We start from the raw sequence: 20,861 nt of genomic DNA on the forward strand, positions 1-20,861 counted from the left end.
GTTTGAGTTTCTTGTAGATCCAAGATGTTAAGCCTTTGTCAGACCTGGTGTTGGCAAATACTTTTTCCCAATCTATAGGCTGTCTCCCTGCTCTCTTGTTGGTTTCTTTGGCTTTGCATGTTTGTTTGTTTGTTTGTTTTTTTAATACAGATGTTCAGGGCCTACTCTAGCCCCATGAATTAGAATCTTCTGGAATAAGTCCTGGATAATAAAGACCACAGGTGTTTGCCATCTGGGTGCATTTCATAGAAACTTTTTTGCACTGGGTTTCCCTTGCCTGAAAAAAAAAACATGCAAAGATTGTGAGAAATTAATGTTTTAAGACATTTTGCAAGACTCGATGTCTTTCAGATTCTGTGATAACTGTGATCTGTGTCTTCACTGTAATGTATTAAACCCTTAAATTTTGTCAAAAATCACAGTATTACATAAGGATTGCTCGTGTGAATCATGGGAAAATTACTCTCCTCTTTCTCTCTGTTTCTTCATCTTTAAAATGAGGTTTATATGGATAACCTACCTTTTGGGAGTGAGGATTAAATGAGATAGTTTGTTGGTTTTTTTGTTTTTTGTTTTTTTTTTTTTTTGAGTAGGAGTCTCACTCTGTTGCCCAGGCTGGAGTGCAGTGGCATGCTCATGGCCACCACAGCCTTGACCTGCTGGACTCAGGTGATCCTTCCACCTCAGCCTTTCTAGTAACTGGAACTACAGGCGTGTGCCACTATGCCCAGCTAATTTTTCTTGATTTATTGTAGAGATGAGGTCTTGCCATGTTGCCCAGGCTGGCCTTGAACCCGTGGGCTCAGGCAGTACTCTCACTTCCACCTCCCAAAGTGCTGGGATTACAGGTGCAAGCCATTGCACCCTGCTAAATGAGATAATAAATGCAAAGCAGTTAACACAGGGTCTGGCACAAAGTGAAGCCCTCAATAAATTATTATTTCTGGTTTTGATTTCCTTCCAGGCTGAATATTCTTTTGTTGAATTTGCTGAATATATAATAGCTATGGGTCAGGCTGATTCCTGCCATCTTGAGTGAATTCCAGCTATAAAATCCCCAAGATAACATTTAAAAAGCCAGTTAACCTCCAAGGGCACCTACAATTCTGTTACTCCTATTTGAGTTTGCTCCAAAAAACCTCAGAATTTATTTATACACTTCAGTCACCTTCAAAGTTTTCTTCATTTGATGCAGTACTCCTATTCAGATGCTTTTTCCACTGCTCAAAACAATGTTTGCACTCAATTTTGATGCCTTTCAGTGCTTCTGCTGTTTCTTGGTTCACCCCTTCCACATCAACAAAACGTTTCTATTTGAGGAATTTTTTCATCAGAGAAAACAAAAAAAAGTCACTTGGGGCGAAATTGGGTGAACAGGGAGGATGGGGAATGGAGGGTCATGCCATTTTTGGTCAAAGACTACTGAACACTCAGTGTGATATGGACAGGTGCGTTTTCATGGTGGAAAAGCCAGTCACCTGTTTGCCTCAGTTTGAGATGTTTCTTCTGCAAGTTGTGATGCAACCTTCTCAAAACTTCCTGATAAAAACTCTGGCTGACCATTTTACGCAGAAGAACAAATTCTGAGTGTATTATAAGGGGACTGCCCTTCAGAAGATAATTCTGAATTTTTCTGGGTCCCCCGCATGTACAGTAGATGTTCATGGTTGGTAGTTACTGTTATCACCACCCCTATTGTCATCACACCACCATCGTCGTCATCATCATCATGATGGGCTCCTGCTGTCAGAACTTTTGTGGTTGGGTATATTAGGCTTATGCTTAACTAATTCCATTTGACTCAACAAATAGCGATTGAGGCCTTACAGTGATAATTAACCCTCCGACTCTTTTCTTTCTATTATGCTCACCACACTGTACCCCTAAGTCTGTTCTCTGCTCTTTTATTTACTTGTGAGCCATCCTTCCTACAAAACCTTCACTGTATCCTCTGAAATTAGCACTCCATAATCAACAATTACTTCTATTTCATCAGCCCCTCTTTAGCCATCCCCTCCCTTCCTATGCCTTTGCCCTGACCCTTCCCTGGAGGTATTTTTTCCTTGAAGCCCTCTCAAGTAGTGCCTCTCTTTTCTTATACCCTACAGATCTCAGGATGGTGGGAGGTGTTGAGAATTTGCATCCTTGCTGCTGTCCTCTTATCCCATTTCTTTGAGATCCATTGCACCAAACTGGACTAGTCCTTATTGCTTTTGTCCACTTTCTTCTGGTTATTCATCTAAATCACTGACAACTTAGATGCCTAACCCACAGTCTTCCTCTCTACCTCAATTCTTGACATCATCTTAGGTGGCCTGATTATACATGTGGAGGGCCTAGTCCACACACAAGGAACTCATTTTCTTGAACACATCTGCAGGGATTTCTTTCTCTCATCTGAGTCTGTCACTTATTCCCACCATGGTACTCTGGGTTTCCATCCTGATGCTGTGCTGCCTCACAGATGAGCAGTGCCATTCTCTCCAACCCTGATCCCTCTCCAGGTTGCTTGATCAATTATTTGCACCATGCCCATTTTTTCTTAGGACCTCCATGGCATTTGGATCTTGTTGTTAATTCTTTTTTAAAATTTTATTTAGATTCATGTTTGTTACATGGACATATTGCGTAGTGGTGGGGATTGGGCTTCGGGTGACCCATTCCCAGATAGTGACCATTTTACTCAGTAAGTAATTTCTGAACCCTAGTCCCCTTCCCCACCTTCCCCCTTTTTAGTGCCCCCCACTATCTGTTATTTCCATCTTTGTGGCCATTTGGCTTCTGAGAACATGTGGTGTTTGGTTTGTTGTTTCTGAGTTAGTTTATTTAGAATGATGATCTCCAGCTCCAACCATGTTGCTGCAAAGTACATGATTTCATTCTTTTTAATTGCTTCTTCATGGTTTTCTGTATCTGTTAGATACTTTCTCTGCTGTTACCTCTCAATTAATCTTAGAGTTCCTAGTCCATTTCTCATTAATTCTCTTGGCAGTACCTTTATCTTCCTTGCCTTTTGGTCCTTATAGACATAAACCCTGGTTGCACCAAACTGTTCATATTTGCCTTGAATACTGGTGGTAGAAGTCATACAGTAGGGCTGCTTAGTACTACTACAACTTCATTTCGGTCAACCTCACCTGTGCCCTTAACAGAGCCTGATCATTCTAGTATGTTTTTCTGGTCAACTCTCCTGTTCTCCAGAATACCGAATTGAGACATTATCCTCAAGGTCTGATCTATTTCACCCCTTCTTCATTCTTATGATAATGTCACCTGTAGCTTAACATAGAAAGTGAGAGCCTTCAGATTGGAACTCCATTCCCTCCAAGAAACGTAACCACTCTTTCCTACCTTTACAATTGTGAATGTCCTCCAGTAGAAGCCACCAGAAACACACCTGTAGCTAAACACATTGGGTTTATTACTTGTTGCAATAAGGGAATACTCACACCTTGAGAAACTGTGGGTATGTCAGTAAGAGGCTGTTGGAGAGACCTTTTAGGATTTGGGCTTTGGCTGGATGAGTTGGGACTGGGTCAAAGGGATTTGCTCTGGATTGAGTACTGATAGGAGATGGAACAGTTCTATTGTCTGGTAGCCCTATGTTTGCTAGAAGGAGGTTGGGCCAAAGCTATTATGTTTGAAGAAGCCACCGTCACTCATGTCAGCTAGGAGAAAGGCATGTTTGATATTTTGTGGGTGACGCAGTGACCTTGCTTTTATTTGTGTTTAGATAAAATTATGAAGTGATCTTGTTTTGTCTCTCTTCATCACTGTTGCAGAGTGCCCTTGTGTGGGTCTTCTCGAGATTGTTTATATCCAGCAGGCGAACAACATGGCTTTGCTGTAGGTGCCAGCCAGTTACCAACATTAGGGCCTGGCTCGTAGTCGCAGGCCAGCTCATAAGATCAGCGCTGCTTTTCTCTTCCACGGTGGAGGAGATGAGCCTTAAGTAGGTTAACATCAGTTTGCTAGGCAGAAGAAAATGGTGTGGGCAGAGGCAGAGAGACTGAAGCAGAACTGTGTGTTAGGGAAACTTGACATAAAGTGGGGAGTGGGTAGCAAGAGAAAATTCTGGAGAGGGTGTCAGAGAATGAATTGTGGAAGGTCCCCAGGAGTATGGCTTTTACGCAGGAGGATTTTAAGTGGAGGAAGTGATTGATCTGACTTTCTTTTTTAGTAAAATCCCCAGCAGCTGTGCAGAAGATGGGTTGGTAACAAAACTTTCCTCTTCTTTCCCACAACCACTGTCCATGCTCAGGCTCTCCTCACTCACCTGATCTATTGCAACATACCCTTGTTCTCCCTGCTGGCCAGGACGGTTTTTCATAATCGCAAATATGATCCTGTCACTTGCTTAAAACCTTTTGAGCCAGGCACAGTGGCTCACGCCTATAATCCCAGCACTTTGGGGGGACGGAGGTAAGAGGATTGCCTGAGCCCACGGGTTCAAGACCAGCCTGGGCAACTTGGCAATACCTCATATCTACAATAAATCAAAAAAAGTAGTGGGGCATGGTGGTGCGTGCCTGTAGTTCCAGCTACTTGGAAGGTTGAGGCGGAAAGATTGCCTGAACCCAGCGGGTTGAGGCTGCCGCGCCGGTGAGTGTGCCACTGCACTCCAACCTGGGCAGCAGAGTGAGATTCCCAACTCAAACCAAAACCAAAAGAAAACCTTTTGATTCTCCATCAGCTACAGGGTAAAGATCTGCACTTTATTGCATGATGCACCTTTCCGTGATCTGGTCATTCTAGCTTGATATCTGACTGCCAACTGCCACTTGACTGACTCAGAATTATCTCAAATTCACTCTTTCTAAACCTGTGCTCAAGATCACCTCCCTGTGTTCCTCCTCCCACCCCCAAACTGTAACTTGGTGATGGTGCCATTGTTCATTCACTTCACAGGCCAAAAGATAGGCATCTTCTTGCTACTGCCCTTTTATCTTACGCCTTATGTGGCCGTCATCTGCTAAGTATTTAGCTGAGTTAGGAGAGGAGTCTACATCCTTTCCTCCACCTGTGTTTCTGGCATCCGTGATGAGTTATGGCATCAGTCTGCCAACTGGACCCCCCCCCAGTCACTCTTACCTCCCTCAAATCCATATCTTACACTGAAGCCAGAAATTTTTAAAGTCCTATTTGATCTTGTCACTCCCTAGCTTAATGACCTCCTGTTACTGTTAGAAAAAGACCGATTTTGTTCCTTACATGTTCTACAGGGACCTGCCTGCTCTTTCCTACTTCCCCAGCCTCACTTCATACCACTCTTCTCTCCCCTGAGCCATTCTTTTAGTTTTTCAAATGTACCCCTTCCCCCTTGGGGCCTTGGAGCGTGCTGTTCCCTCTTCCTGGAACACTTCCTGCCATCATAGTGCCACATGCCTATAGTCCCAGCTACTTGGGAGGCTGAGGAGGGAGGATTGCTTGAGCCTAGGGGCTGAAGCTGTAGTGAGTCATGATCTGTGCCACTGTACTCCGGCTTGGGCACAGAGTGAGACTCTGCCAAAAAAACAAAAAAAAAGTTTAATATTTGTCTCTCTTGCTAGAATAGTAGGGACAATGCCTGCCTTTGTGCCATGTGCACAAATAAATACTTGTGAGATTGCCAAAGTGATTGGAACTGAATGTAAATATTCAAGATTATATTTCCTGATGAGGTCTTAAAGTTCTGGCTTTCTGTTGTACTGGTTTTGAGTGATCTGTGTGTTCTAGAAACTAGAGCAGGATTTATATGACTGAAATTTTGTTGTAAAGTTTGTACAACTTAATCTGATTTCTCAACTGAATCGAAAAATGTTCCCCCTTGACATGAAAACAGATCACCGCATCACCACTCAGCAAAGCGAGCTTTTTCCTGAGGGTTTAGGCCCAGGGCCTTTCCAGCACATCGATCACATCTTTGTAGCTACGCCCCAGAGAGCGAGGTCAAGATTTTGATCTGAAATATTCCAGGCAGGTGCTGCTTTCCATCACCAGAGAAGATATGCTACTTTAGAGCTAGAACATTCTGTTGAAGATAAATTAACTATAAAGCATGCCTGTTCATAAAGTCAAATAAATCATGGAATTTGTTTTTGTTTTTATTAAAGGAACAAATTAAATTTTGGAAAATATCTGTCAAAGATAATGATCTTAATCTAGAATATCAATCTCACAGTTTTTTCTCTTAAAAGCTTAATTTTTTTTTTTTTTGAGTTGGAGTCTCACTCTGTCGCCCAGACTGGAATGCAGTGGCATGCTCCCGGCCACTGCAGCCTCGACCTGCTGGGCTCCGGCGATCCTTCTGCCTCAGCCTTCCAAGTTGCTGGAATTACAGGCATGTGCTACCACGCCCGGCTGATTTTTTGATTTACTGTAGAGATGAGGTCTTGCCAAGTTGCCCAGGCGGGTCTCGAACCCGCGGGCTCAGGCAATCCACTCACCTCAGCCTCCCAAAGCACGGGATTACAGTCTGAGCCACCGAGCCCAGTTTAAAAGCTTAATTTTTAATGACAAAAGTAAATTATTTTCCCCCCACTTGCTGATCTAATATGAACATATTATACTTGTCATTTCACATAGCTCAACTTTATTCTTTTTAATAATTGCTCAGTGTTCCTTACTGTGGTTGTATGTATTTCATTTGACTGTTCTTCTATTGTTCATCTCTTAAGTGACTCTAGTGTTGCTATTAAAATAGTGCTGTGATCAGCATTTTTGTACACATGTTTGCGTTTTCCTGTGAAATGTATTTCAAGGGAGAAATTTCTGCAGAATTAGGCTTTGAAAAAGGTTGTATCATTTTCCCATTCCTGCCTATGGTGAATGAGATGCTAATTATTGAATAGTTTCAATCTCTTCAATTGTTTACCAACTGGCAGGTGGCAGGTGAACATTAGTCTCATTCATTAGTTTCCTATAACCATTAGTGAGGCTGAGCATTATTAATCTGCTCACTGTTATTGATATTTTTTATGTGAACCTTCTGTCCATGTTGTTTTCTTTTTTTTTTATTTGAGTTGGAGTCTCACTCTGTCGCCCAGGCTGGAGTGCAGTGGCACACTCACGGCCACCACAGCCTCGACTTTGTTGGGCTCAGGCGATCCTTCTGCCTCAGCCTTCCAAGTAGTTGGAATTACAGGCACGCACCACCACATCCGGCTGGTTTTTTTTATTTATTGTAGAGATGAGGTCTTGCCAAGTTGCCCCGGCTGGTCTTGAACCCGTGGGTCAGGCAGTCCTCTCCCCTCAGCCTCCCAAAGTGCTGGGATTATAGGCATGAGCCACTGTGCCTGGCCCTCATATTATTTTCTGTTGGGCTGTTTGTCTTTTTCTTATTAGGGTATTTGTATTTTTCTTACTGCTTTGTAAGAACTTTTTGAGTCAGGCGTTGCAATCCTTTGCCCCTGTTATTTTTGCAGTATTTTCTGTCAAGCTGATGCTTGTCTCTTGGCTTAATTTAGACAGTTCATTTAATAATTCCGAAGCTGTAGACCAGATATAGTGTCTCATGCATGTGATCCCAGCACTTTGAGGAGGCTGAAGTGGGAGGATCGCTTGAGGGCAGGAGTTTGAGACCAGGCTAGGTAACAAGGTGAGACCCTGTCTCTACAAAAAATAATTAGCTGGGTGCAGTGGTGCACACCTGTAGTACCAGCTACTTGGGAGGCTGAGGTGGGAAGTTCAGGACTGTAGTGAACTATGACTGTGCTACTGAACACCAGTTTGGGTAACAGAATGAGACTTGTCTCTAAAAAAGACAAAAGTAAAAAAAGAAAGGAACTTGCAAATTATTATGATGCAAAATCTGACAATCTTTACCTCTGTGGGTTGTGGATTTTGGACCATTCTTAGACTACTTCCAATCGTTATGACAGTTTCTTTTAGTACTTTTATGGTTTTAGCTTTCATATTTAGACCATTCATCTATCTTTATTAGTCTGTTGTAAGGTTGCAGAGTTAATTTTGTCCCAAATCATTAGCCATTATCCCTATACCAAGTATTGAATGGCCTATATTTTCCCACTGATTTGAGACATCAATTGTATTATATACTAAATTCTTATTTACACTTTAACACGGCAACGCATGTGTCATTCTTGGCTTCCAGTTCAAATTGCTGTTTTTTTTTTCTTTTTTTTGTTTGTTTGTTTGTTTGTTTGTTTTGAGTTGGAGTCTCACTCTGTCGCCCAGACTGGAGTGCAGTGGCCGCTCCCGGCCACCGCAGCCTCGACCTGCTGGGCTCCGGCGATCCTTCCGCCTCAGCCTTCCGAGTAGCCGGAATTACAGGCGCGTGCTACCACACCCGGCTAATTTTTTGATTTTATTGTAGAGATGAGGTCTCGCCTGCCCAGGCAGGTCTTGAACTGCGGGCTCAGGCAATCCACTGACCTCAGCCTCCCAAAGGCACGGGATTACAGGCTGAGCCACCAAGCCCGGCTTGTTGTTTTTTTGAGTTGGAGTCTCCCTCTGTCACCCAGACTGGAGTGCAGTGGCCTCTCCTGGCCACCGTAGCCTCCACCTGCTGGGCTCCAGCAATCCTTCCGCCTTAGCCTTCCAAGTAACTGGAATTACAGGCGTGTGCTACCACGCCCGGCTCATTTTGATTTTATTGTAGAGATGAGGTCTTGCCAAGTTGCCCAGGCAGGTCTCGAACCCGCGGGCTCAGGTAATCCACTCACCTCAGCCTCCCAAAGGTGCGGGATTATAGGCTGAGCCACCCATCCCGGCTCAGATTGCTGTTTTTCATACTGATGGTTTGAAAATGTTGACTCCCAAAGTTACATAGTTAAAATTTAGTCAGTGCTCCCATAGCTAGTTTTGCAGGATAAGTTTTTACCAGGGAACTGCAGAATTTTCTTAATTCATTTAAGCAGCTTTACTCCAGGAAGGAAGAAGAAGAGGAAAGAATACTAGCAAAAGACACGTGTTTCTCAAGAGTTTATTCCTTTTTACCAGGAAAGTCCTACCCAGGAGACTTCTGTGTACTTCTCATTGGGCCAGAACAAGGACCTTGGGAGGTGAGAATGTTAACTAAGGCAGATTGATGCCTCAAACAAAATTGGGGTTCTCTTAGGAAGGAAGAGGAGTGAGTAAAGGTTGGAAGGAGAACTTAGAATGACTGCCACATCCTCATCTTTTTTTTTCTTCAGAACTTTCTCCATGTATTCTTAAGATGGAGGGAGAGGAAGAGAGAGGAAAAAAATAAGGAAGGACAGAGAAGGACATAATTTATATAAAATAAAATGCTCAAATCTTCAGTGTTGATTTTGATGATTGTTGGCAATTATATATACCTGTATTTCATTACCCCAAAGAAGATATAAAATATTTCTGAAACTTTAGAGAGTTATCTCCTATTTCTTTCAAGTTAGTCTCCTTCCTCTTACCTAACAACTATTTTCTGATTTAGGCTACCACAGATTAGATTTGGCTATTCTTGAATGTCATATACATGGAATCATACAGTACGTATTCTTCTGTGTGTCTTTTTATTCAACATGTTCTTTGAGATTCATCCATATTGTGTGTCTTATCAAAAATAAAGTTGGACTACTAAAGTAGTAAGGACAGGTTTTCATCAGTAATAATAATTGCAGTTCAAATAACAATTGCAGTCAAATTCAATCCAGGCTGAACTGAACTCAGCTTCAATTTGTATAGAGAGGCCTGGGCATTTTAAAAGGAGAATGAGAAAGTAGGGAGATGAATGGGGCTCAGTAGAGTCAAGGAAGTGAAAAATTACATAGAGTGGGAATGGAGGGTTGTTGGGCCATATGAAACTGCTCTGGGTTTGCTAACTGGCACTTCTCGAAGTTAGGTTCCTACCCTTCTGCAGAGGCCCTATCTTCAGATCTGGAATAAACAGTACATTCTTCTGGCAGCCTTGAGTTTTCTCAGGGCACTTTTAGGAGGTTATCACAGGGATGCACCCTTGGGCTGTAAGAAACTATGTTAGTTTGTTCTGGTCTTTATAGGCCAAGGTTGAGGCCTGGTTGAGTAGGGGGTTCAGAAGAACCCAACTGGAGTTTGATCAAGGAGACACTGTCAGTATAAAGTCGTTTGCTCCTTTTTGATGTTGTATGAATATACCACGATTTGTTTATTCATTTACCTGTTGATGAACATTTGGATTGGGACTAGTTTTGGGCAGTTGTAAATAGCTGCAATGGCATTCTTATATAGGTCTTACATTTCTCTTAGGTAAATGTCTAGTAGTGGAATTACTTGGTCATAGGGTGGGGAGCCCAAAAAACCCTGGAATTTATTTATAAAAAATTGTGTATTTATCCTTACATGTTTAAACTTCAGTCACCTTCAAAGTACTCTCCGTCTGATGCAATACACCTATTGAGGATCTTTTTCCACTGCTCAAAACAGTTTTTGAACTCATCGGTTTTGATGCCTTTTAGTGCTTCTGCCGCTTTTTGTTTCACCTCTTCCACATCGAAAACATTTCCCTTTGAGGATTTTTTTCATCTGGGGAAACAAAAGAATGTCACTCAGGGCAAGATTGGGCAAATAGGGAGGATGGGGCATGGGAGTCATGAGTTTTTGGTCAGAACTGCTGAATACTCAGTGCTGTGTAGGCAGGTGCACTTGTAAATCAACCATCATGAAATGGTGAAAAAAACTCCCCCCAAAAATCATCGAAGTCGAACACAGCCTCTCACACAACAGTGCTAGCTGGTACACTGATGCCAGTGTGTTCCTAGAACACTTACCTAGCAGGCGAAGCCTATACTACAAGGTGCCCACTCTCCAAAAAGACAATTCCAGGGTTTTTGGGGGGAACCCCCTTGTATTTAACTGCCAAGCTAATTTCCAAAGTGCTTTATTGGTTTACCTTCCCACCAGCAACATATCAAAACTCCAGTTGCTCCGTATCCTTGTTAACATTCAGTATGGTCAGTGGGTGTGAACTAGCATCTTGTTGTGGTTTAAACTGGTGACTCATGATGTTAAGTGTCTTTTCATGTATTTATTGGCCATTCCTAAGTCTCCTTTTGTGTGCTGTCTGTTCTTTTGTCCATTTTTGTTGATGATGTTGTTTTTGACATGTTAGAGTTATATATTCTGGGTAGGAATCTTCTATCAGATGGAGATGTAAATATACATATGTGTACAGTAAAAGGAAATTTTATTTTTATTTTTATTTCTGAGATTGAGTCTTGCAGTGCTGCCTAGGCTGGTCGTGAACTCCTTGGGCTCAAGCAGTTCTCCTGCCTCAGCCTCCCAAAGTGCTGGGATTACAGATGTGAGCCACTGTGCCCAGCCAGAAATTTTAAAATATCATTTACAATAGCATCAAAAAACATAAATTATCTTGGAATAAGTCTAATGAAGGACATGAAACACTTTTACAAGAAAAATGTAAAATATTGATGAGAGAAAAAGGCTTAAGTAAACGAGAGATATACTTTGTTCATGCATTAGAGGACTTGATTTTTTTTCTCCTCAAATTGATCTACAGAGTCAGTGCAGTCCCAATCAGAATCTAATTTGTCTTGTTTTGAAAAAATTAACAAGTTGATTCTGAAAATGTATGTGGGAATGCAAAGAATCTAGAATAGCCAAATAATCTTCAGAACAAGAACAGATTTGGAGGATTTATACTGCTAATTTTTATACTACCTAATTTTAAGACTTACTGCAAGGTTTCAGTTACCAAAACATGGTTGATCCACCTGTGATTTGCTGATCCATTTACTTGTTGATGAACATTTGGATTGTGTCCAGTTTTGAGCAACTGATGTCAGGATGACAAATAGATCCGTGAAACAGAGAGTACAGAAATAGACCTACCTATGTAATGTCAGTTGGTTTTTGTCTAGACTGGGTAAGTCAATTCAGTGGTGGGGAGGGAAGAAAGTTTTTTTAACTAATAATTCTGGATCAACTGGATATTCAAGTGGGAAAATAAAATGGACCTTCATCCCTGTCTCATGCCATACACACAAATTAACTGGTAATGGATAATAAACCTACAAACCAAAACTACACTCTTAAAGCTTCTATATGAAAACAGGAGGCTATCTTTGCAACCTTGGGGTGGGCACATTTTTTGTACATAGAACACAAAAAGTACTAACTACAAATGAAAATAGATACATCATGGAAATAAGCACGCAAACCATACAATATTCTCAATATATGTTCTTAATGTTTTAATTTTTTCCAAAAGTGCATTATTTGTGTCTGTGGCATCTTGTCATTATATTTTGTGTTAACTGGTTTTTTGTTAAGTTAGATACGGGATATTGACCCAAAGGAACTTTCTGATTAGATTCCTCTATGTGTTTCACCCTCTTGTGAGTGTTGTGCCTTTTCCATTTGTACTTTGCCCCATACTCAGTGACTGCTTACTACAAAGACAGATTTTAGATTATATTAGCCCTTGAAAAGTAATTAGATGTCCAGTGAAGCCAAAGACAACACTGGTAGTCTCCTTTGGGAGGGAATTGTGTAGCCCATGAGTCTTCCTGGTTATCAAGAAGCAGAGTTTTAAGTGATTCATCACTCAACTTCTGGCATGTCTACTTAGGAAAGTGATAGACCTGGTAGGAAAGGAAACAAATAGAAACTCTGTTTAGGTACAGAGTCTATTACACTTAAGACTTTGCTTCCTGCCTTCCCTTTATAAACCAAGAATAAAACTATAGGAAATAGAAACTAAAAGATATAAAAGAACAACAATACAATTAAAATTGGAGGTAGGACAGTATTTTTTTTTTGAGTCGGAGTCTCACTCTGTCACCTAGGCTGTAGTGCCGTGGCATACTCACGGCCACCCCAGCGTAAACCTGCTGGTTTCCGGTGATCCTTTTGTCTCAGCCTTCCAAGTAGTCGGAACCACAGGTGCGCTACCACGCCCAGCTAATTTTTTAATTTATTGTACAGACAAGGTCTTGCCAAGTTGCCCGGGCTGGTCTTGAACCCGTGGGCTCAGGCAATCCACTTGCCTTGGCCTCCCAAAGTGCTGCAATTACAGACTGAGCCACTGAGCCTGGCTGGTAGTACAGTAACTTAAAGACCACAAACTGTTAAAATCCCAAACTTGAAAATTTAAAGCTAAGAGTAGTCAGTTGAATTTTGCAATCTTGAATATGTATGCAGTATTGTGTTTCGGTTAACGGCGGACTGCATATCCAGAGGTGGTCCCATAAGATTATTATTATTATTATTATTATTTGTGTTGGAGTCTCACTCTGTCGTCCAGACTGGAGTGCAGTGGCCGCTCCTGGCCACCGCAGCCTCGACCTGCTGGGCTCCAGCGATCCTTCCTCCTCAGCCTTCCGAGTAGCCAGAATTACAGGCGTGCGCTACCACGCCCGGCTAATTTTTTGATTTATTGTAGAGATGAGGTCTCTCCTGCCCATGCGGGTCTCGAACCCGCGGGCTCAGGCAATCCACTCACCTCAGCCTCCCAAAGGCGTGGGATTACAGCCTGAGCCACCGAGCCCAGCTGTCCCATAAGATTATAATGGAGCTGAAAAATTTCTGTCATCTAGTGACATTGTAGTCTTCGTAATGTCATAGCACAATGCATTACTCATGGATTTGTGGTGATGCTAGTGCAAATAAACCTACTGCCCTGCCAGTAGTTTAAAAACTTATCATATACAGTTATGTGCAGTATATAAAATTTGATAAATGTTACTGGTTAAATTATTATCCTGTACTTTTTTGTCATTAATTTGGAGTGTACTTCTACTTATTAAAAAAAAGAAGTTAGTTGTAAAACAGCCTCAGGCAGGTCCTTCAGGAGGTGTTCCATAAGAAGGCAGTGTTATTCTAGGAGATGACAGCTCCATGCATGTTACTGCCCCTACAGACCTTCCAGTAGGACAAGATATGGAGGTGGAAGACAGTGATATTGATGATTTTGACCCTGTATAGACCTGTTTATGTGTTTGTGTCTTCGGTTTTTAAAAAGAAAGTTTACAACGTAAAAAACAAGCAAAAGGCCAGGCACAGTGGCTCAAACCTGTAATCCCAGCACTTTGGGAGGACGAGGTGAGAGGATTGCCTGAGCCCAGGGGCTTAAGACCAGCCTGGCCAACTTGGTGAAACCTCATCTCCACAATGTATCAAAAAAAATTAGCTGGTTGTGGTAGCACGCACCTGTAGTTCCAGCTACTCAGAAGGCTGAGGCAGAAGGATCGCCTGAGCCCAGCAGGTCAACGTTGGGGTGGCTGTGAGCGCGCCACTGCACTCCAGCCTGGGCAACAGATTGAGACTCTGACTCAAAAAAAAAAGCCAAAGATTTAAAAAAGCTTATAGAATAAGAATATAAAGAAAGAATATTTTTGTACAACTGTACAGTGTGTTTTAAGTGTTACTACAAAAGTCAAAAAGTTTAAAAAATTTAAAACAGCTAAAACACAGTGTGTTTTAAGTGTTATTACAAAAGTCAAAAAGTTTAAAAAATTTAAAAGCTTATAAAGTTAAAAAAAATTATAGTAAGCTTAGAGTAATTCATTATTGAAGAAAGAAACTTTGTTTTACAAATTTAGTGTATGGTAAGAGTATGATAGGTCTTCACAGGCACTCACCACTGACTCACTCACTCACCCAACTTCTGCAAGCTGGAAGCTATTCATAGAAAGTGCCCTATACAGGTGTACCATTTTTTATCTTTTAAACTGGATTTTTATTGTACCTTTGCTATATTTAGATATACAAATATAGTTGCCTACAGTACAGTCATGTGCTGTGCAGGTTTGTAGCCTGGGAGCCATAGGCTATACCACGCAGCCAAGGTGTATAGTCGGCTGAACCCTCTAGGTTCATGCACATGTACTTTATGATGTTTGCACGACAAAATCGCCCAACAACGTGTTTCTCTGAATGTAGCCCATCAGTAAGCAACATGTGACTGTATGTAGACACATACATCAAGGGATACATACACACACACACGTACTCATATGCTTAAATGGTAATTTAAGCAACTAAAGTGTTATGAGGGAAAAAACAAGCGTGCATGTGTGTGTGAGATCTAAGTCCAGGTGGGTAAGTAGGTTTGAAAAGCAATAGACTGAAGCCTCTTATGTTGAAAGAATTAAGTCCCACAGCTGAGGTATAACAGTGCCTTCCTTACTGGGTTGTTTTGAGTGCTCAGAGAATGTCGGTAAAATAAGTAAATAAGGCGCCAGGCTTGTTTCTCATGGACTGGGTGACGCGAGCAGGGAGGGCCCCTTCCCATTCCCTGAAACCTCAAATGATGAAATGCTTGTTGGAGGGTATTTCACGCCTTTCAGATGAAGGACGCATTGTTCCAGTTACGCTCATGTGGATAGGACACAGTCAGTAAATGTTTTTCGAATGAATAGGTGGTTGGATCAGATCAGTGTTTCCCACGGGAGGAATGTGAGATGCTTTTAGGAGGTACACAAGCAAACATTCTACATTTTAATAGTTAGGTATTTATTACAGTGTTATATTAGAATAAAATATTAGGTAGCACATCAGACTTGGGTTATTTTTCTTAAAGTGAGTGATTTAAAGACACCTGAAATGGACAGGTGGTGTGTGGATGTCATGGAAATTGAAAGCAGTAATGGATTGAAAGAAGACTGGGAATATCTTTGACGTCTTTCCAAATCTGAGATTTTTGAGTCTTTGATTTGGGGCTTTAAGTATGAACCAAGCTGGGCTCGGTGGCTCAGCCTGTAATCCCGCGCTTTGGGAGGCTGAGGTGAGGGGATTGCCTGAGCCCGCGGGTGCGAGACCCGCCTCCAGCAGGTCAAAGATGTAGCATGCCACTACACGCCAGCCTGGGCGACAGAGTGAGACTCTGACTTTAAACAATTTTTTTAAATGGGCACAGAGATCTCTCTAAAAGAACACTGAACATGGGAGTTATAGCATCAGGTGAACAAAGCAAGCTACAAAACTATATGTAAAAAATGCAGCCAATTCTATTAGAAGATATCACACACACAAGATTGCCTATAGTAGATACCAAAATGTTAGCAATGGTTATCTCTACACCATCCATGACACTGTACTTCCAGTTCTGCCTGTCAATTTCCACTATAGTTCTCTGTTCACCAAAACCAAAAAACATCCCTTCTATTTGTGTATCTGGTTCATACTTTTTTTTTTTTTTTTTTAGGTTGGCGTCTCACTCTGTCGCCCAGACTGGAGTGCAGTGGCCACTCCCGGCCACCACAGCCTCGACCTGCTGGGCTCCGGTGATCCTTCCGCCTCAGCCTTCCAAGTAGCTGGAACTACAGGCACACGCTACCACGCCCAGCTCATTTTTGATTTATTGTAGAGATGAGGTCTCGTCAAGTTGCCCATGCTGGTCTTGAACACGTGGACTCAGGCAGTCCTCTTTTCTCTACCTCCCAAAATGCTGGGATTATAGGCGTGAGCCACCATGTCGGCTTGTGCCCATTCTTCATTTCCTTAGGATACATGTAGAATTGGATTGATCAGGCAACCCCTACGGGTCCCCTCCCACTGTGGGACCTTGCTGTCTTCTCAACATATCCTTCTTTAATAAAAAGGGCCAGGCACAGTGACTCAAGTCTGTAATCCGAGCACTTTGGGAGGCCAAGATGAGAGGATTGTCTGAGCCCAAGGGTTTGAGAACAGCCTGGACAACTTGGGGAGACCTCCTCTCTACAATAAATTAAAAAAATTAGCTGAGCATGATAGTGCATGCCTGTAGTTCTGGCTACCTGGAAGGCTAAGGCAGAAGGAACGCCTGCCTGAGCCCAGCAGGTTGACCCTGGGGTGGTCGTGAGTGTGCCACTGCACTCCAACCAGTGGGACAGAGTGAGACTCCAACTCAAAAAAAAAAGAAAGGCTCTTTCAGTTATTGTGTATGCATGTGTTTCAGGACTTGCAGCAGGGCTGTGCCACTTTAAGGTTCCAGCAGCTCAAGTGCCCTCTTCCTTATCTCTCTCCAAAGCCAAGTTAGATTAATCAATATTTTGGTTGCAAATTTGTTCAGTAATTTTTTCAATTCATCTTCACTCAATGGCCTACAGATGCTTAAATGTGATGCTCATCTCCCTTCAGAACTCCCATCAGCTATGCTTAACAGTTCTGTCTCTTTCTCTTCCCATCAGCTATGCTTAACAGTTCTGTCTCTTTCTCTTCCCAACCGTATGTCATAAATCTTTTGATCTTGACCACTCTGATAGGCCAAACAATGAGACCTTTTCCTTGGAGGCATGGAAACCTCTTGTAGTCACCTAGATTTAAAGAATGGAAAAGGACAACTGTTAGAAGCATGAGGAATTAGTGATTGGATATATCTGTATTATGTTCTGCTGCATCTCACCACCACTGCATCTCACCATCTCTTCATACTAGTGTTCATCACTGACCATGTGTAGGGCGCTTTTGAGGTCAGTCCCAGATGCCTAACAGGCCCTGTGTAGCTGGGCCTGCTTCTCCTCTGGCCTCCTCTCTAGTTTCTCGATTTGTTATTGTTCTCCAGCCTACATGCCTCCTTTCTGTCCTGGAGTGCTCAAGTCTGGTCCCAGCTCAGAGCATTTCTCTCTGCTGTTCCTCTTGTCTGGAATGCCTTTGGACAGCTGGACAGCTGACTTTGTCCTGCTTGCCAGGGCTCAGCACAGCCATTCCCTCTTCAGAGAGTCCTTCCCCTTTTTACCTTCATCTTCTATACTAGTCATATCCTTCATTCTTTATCTTTTGATTATCTTTGTCTCTCTCTCTTTTTTTTTTTTATTAGTTGAAGTCTCACTCTGTCACCCAGGCTGGAGTGCAGTGGCCGCTCCTGGCCACTGCAGCCTCGACCTGCTGGGCTCCGGGGATCTTTCCGTCTCAGCCTTCCAAGTAGCCGGAATTACAGGCATGCGCTACCATGCCCGGCTGATTTTTTGATTTATTGTAGAGATGAGGTCTTGCTGCCCAGGCAAGTCTCAAACCCGCGGGCTCAGGCAATTCACTCACCTCAGCCTCCCAAAGGCGCGGGATTACAGGCTGAGCCACCGAGCCCGGCTCTCATTTCTTTCTTGTTCATCACTGTAATACCAGTGCCTAGCACTTAGCAGTCACTCAGATGTTGCTTGACAGATAAATAGTATTGAAGAGTGTTGAGTAGTTCAGAGTTGAAAGGAATAGGACCTGCTGTTTGTTATCCAAAAGGGCAATAAGTCCAACAAATTAGGGTTTCCAGAGGGAGGCAAATTGATCACCTTTTCAACAGAGTTGCCTAGCAGTGGAGCAAGTGCCTTCCCTGGAGAAGTAATCAGCTATGACTTGATATTGCTGAAATGGTTCTTACGCTGGATGTTGAAGTTGGCCAGATCATTTCTAAGACCCTTCAGAGTCTTAAAACTGTGGGATGCATGTTCTCATTTGTGGGTTACTAGTCTACCATCCTTGTTTTAACGGCAGGTATGGCTTTTACCACTAGATGGCATTGGACGATTCCTTTGAAATCAGTGTTTTTCAAACTCATCCACAGTGAGAAAGTACATTTTTCATTGCATTTACACCCTCAATGCTCACCTGAAACAAAAGTTTCACAGATATCTTAACTTTTACTTTGTGTAATATATGCTATTTTCTATTACTCTGTTCTACTTCATTTAAAAAAAAATAGCTGGGTTGCAAATTATTTAATTGATTTTATGATATTAATGGGTCATAATGCTATTTGAAATCACTAATTTCATTTCATTTCATTTCATTTTTATTATTGTTTTTGAGTCGGAGTCTCACTTTGTTGCCCAGACTGGAGTGTAGTGTCACAATCATGGCTCACCGGAGCTTCGACCTCCTGGGTTCAGGCAATCCCTCCCGCCTCAGCCTCCTGAGTAGCTGGGACTACAGGTGTGCGCCACCTTGCTTAACTTTTTTTTTCTTTTTTTGTAGAGACGAGGTCTTTCTATATTGGCTAGGCTGGTCTTGAACTCCGGGGCTAAAGCATTCTTCCACCTCAGCCTCCCAAAGTGCTGGGATTACAGGTGTGAGCCACTGTGCCCAGCCTGAAAAACACTATTTTAGATAATTGAACAAATTTATTGTTATAAAATTCTGTGGGTATGCTGTTTTTCTTGGATAGTCTGGGTTTGTAGAGCAAATCTTGCCCATTAGTGAATATTTTGCATGTTTCTGTGGCGACTTGCTACATTGAGTGACTGAACATATGTACTTCCTTCTGGGTGTCTGTGGATGTGCAAACATGAGTGAGAGAGACTGTAGGGGACATGTCTGTACAGAATTTGGTACCTATTATGGTCAAGGCAGAAGTAAGCCTTGTCAGTAAATATAAAGAAAAGATGATTGGTTATCTGCTATTGGGAGCTCAGAATCTAATTGGGAGACATGACTTTAAATTTTATCTTACTTATCAAGAAACTTTAAATTTTATCTTACTTATCAAGAAACATGGAAATGGAGGTGTTACTCAGGGATCAGTTACAACTTTAGGCTGTAAGTAACAGAAGCCTGACTCAAGCTGGCTTAAGTGGTAAAGACACTTAACTTAGTGTTTCACAAAATATTCTTTGAGTGGTAGCTAGTCATAGCATAGTATAGCACAACATAGCATAGTAGGCCATAGCAGCTGAGCATGGCTTTGGGTTCCAGGTTCTTTTCATGACTTCTCAGTTATCTGAAAGCTGATTCTACATATGGTTGTTAGAAGGCTTCCAATGACAATCAGGGGTTTAGCTCTCAGGCTTGAAACACTAAGCTTTAACTCCTTGTAGTATAGACCAGGATAGAAAGAATGAAGGTTACCAGAACATTTTCTAAGTTGTTTTGTTTGCATTTGTTTTATTCATTTGTTCCTGGTTTCCCCATGATGTCCTCCCTAAGGGGAGTGAAATGATTGGCACCTTATACAGAGTCAGAGAAATACTTAGGTTGATTAGTGATGTTTGCCAAATACTTCTGAGTCTTGCTTTTTCTGGGCACAGGACTTTTGATTTCTGGAGTTATGTGACTAACTCTGACCAATGAGTTTGCTGAATAAATAAATGGTTTCAAGTCTTCTTTTGGAGTGTGAGGTGAGATTATTTGTTGTTTAGGGTCCTGGGAAAGGAATTAGCAACACGAGAAAAGAGAGGTGAGAAATGACCACAGTAGGAAATGTGATGAGCAGTGTAATGTGAATATGAAGATGATTGGATGGAGGGGTCTTTACGTTTGTAATGGGACACTAAACATGCACCTGTTAGCCTTTTGAAGTAGTTGGTTTTCTCTGGATCCTTGACCTCTTTTCTGGGAACTTGGCAGTGGAACCTTGGCCTAAACTGACTAATCTTTTTTCGTTTTGTTTTATTTTAAAGTTGTGGGGTACAAGTCAGGATTGCATACATAAGTGGTTGGGTGCAGGTGAAGTTTTGGGCCTCCCATTGCACCTCACTTCACCTGGGTTAGGATCAGGCACCCTTATTAATGTGATGTGCCCTCTCCTTCCCTGGCAGTGTCCTGCTACTGCCAATCTCTTTTTTGTAGTATTGTGATAGGTGTTAGGGTTCACTTAGGAGGAAGAACATGTCAGTTCTTTGTTTCTCTGACAGGTCACTGAGTATGATAGACTCCAAATCCATCCAAGTTGCTGCGAAGTCCATAATTTTGTCCTTCTTTATGACTGTGTAATATTCCGTCATGTATATGTACTCCATTTTTTTATCCAGCCCAGTTTCGATGGACGTTTGGTTCCATGTTTTTGCTACTGTGAATAGTGCTGCAATAAACATGTGTGCACAGGTATCTTTTTTTGTGTGGAATGATTTGAGTTCCTCCGAGTATATTCCTAGAAGGGGGATTGCTGAGTCGTGTGGAAGGTCTATTTCTAGTTCTTTTAGAAATCACCACACTGTTTTCCATAGACGTTGAACTAGTTTGCATTCCCTCCAATAGTGTAGAAGTGTTCCTTTTTC

At 42.1% G+C, this 20,861-nt stretch overlaps 1 protein-coding gene across 2 annotated transcripts in view; it reads left to right on the forward strand.

Moving 5' to 3' along the window:
* The window catches only part of LCMT1 (leucine carboxyl methyltransferase 1), a 67,215-nt gene that overhangs the window by 3,876 nt on the left and 42,478 nt on the right, over positions 1-20,861 (forward strand). The gene's annotated exons all lie outside the window — the stretch shown is intronic.

Source organism: Carlito syrichta, unplaced genomic scaffold (genome assembly GCF_000164805.1).
Source record: "Carlito syrichta isolate Samal-C Ts95f unplaced genomic scaffold, Tarsius_syrichta-2.0.1 Scaffold313449, whole genome shotgun sequence".
In the NCBI taxonomy this organism is placed as follows: Eukaryota; Metazoa; Chordata; class Mammalia; order Primates; family Tarsiidae; genus Carlito; species Carlito syrichta.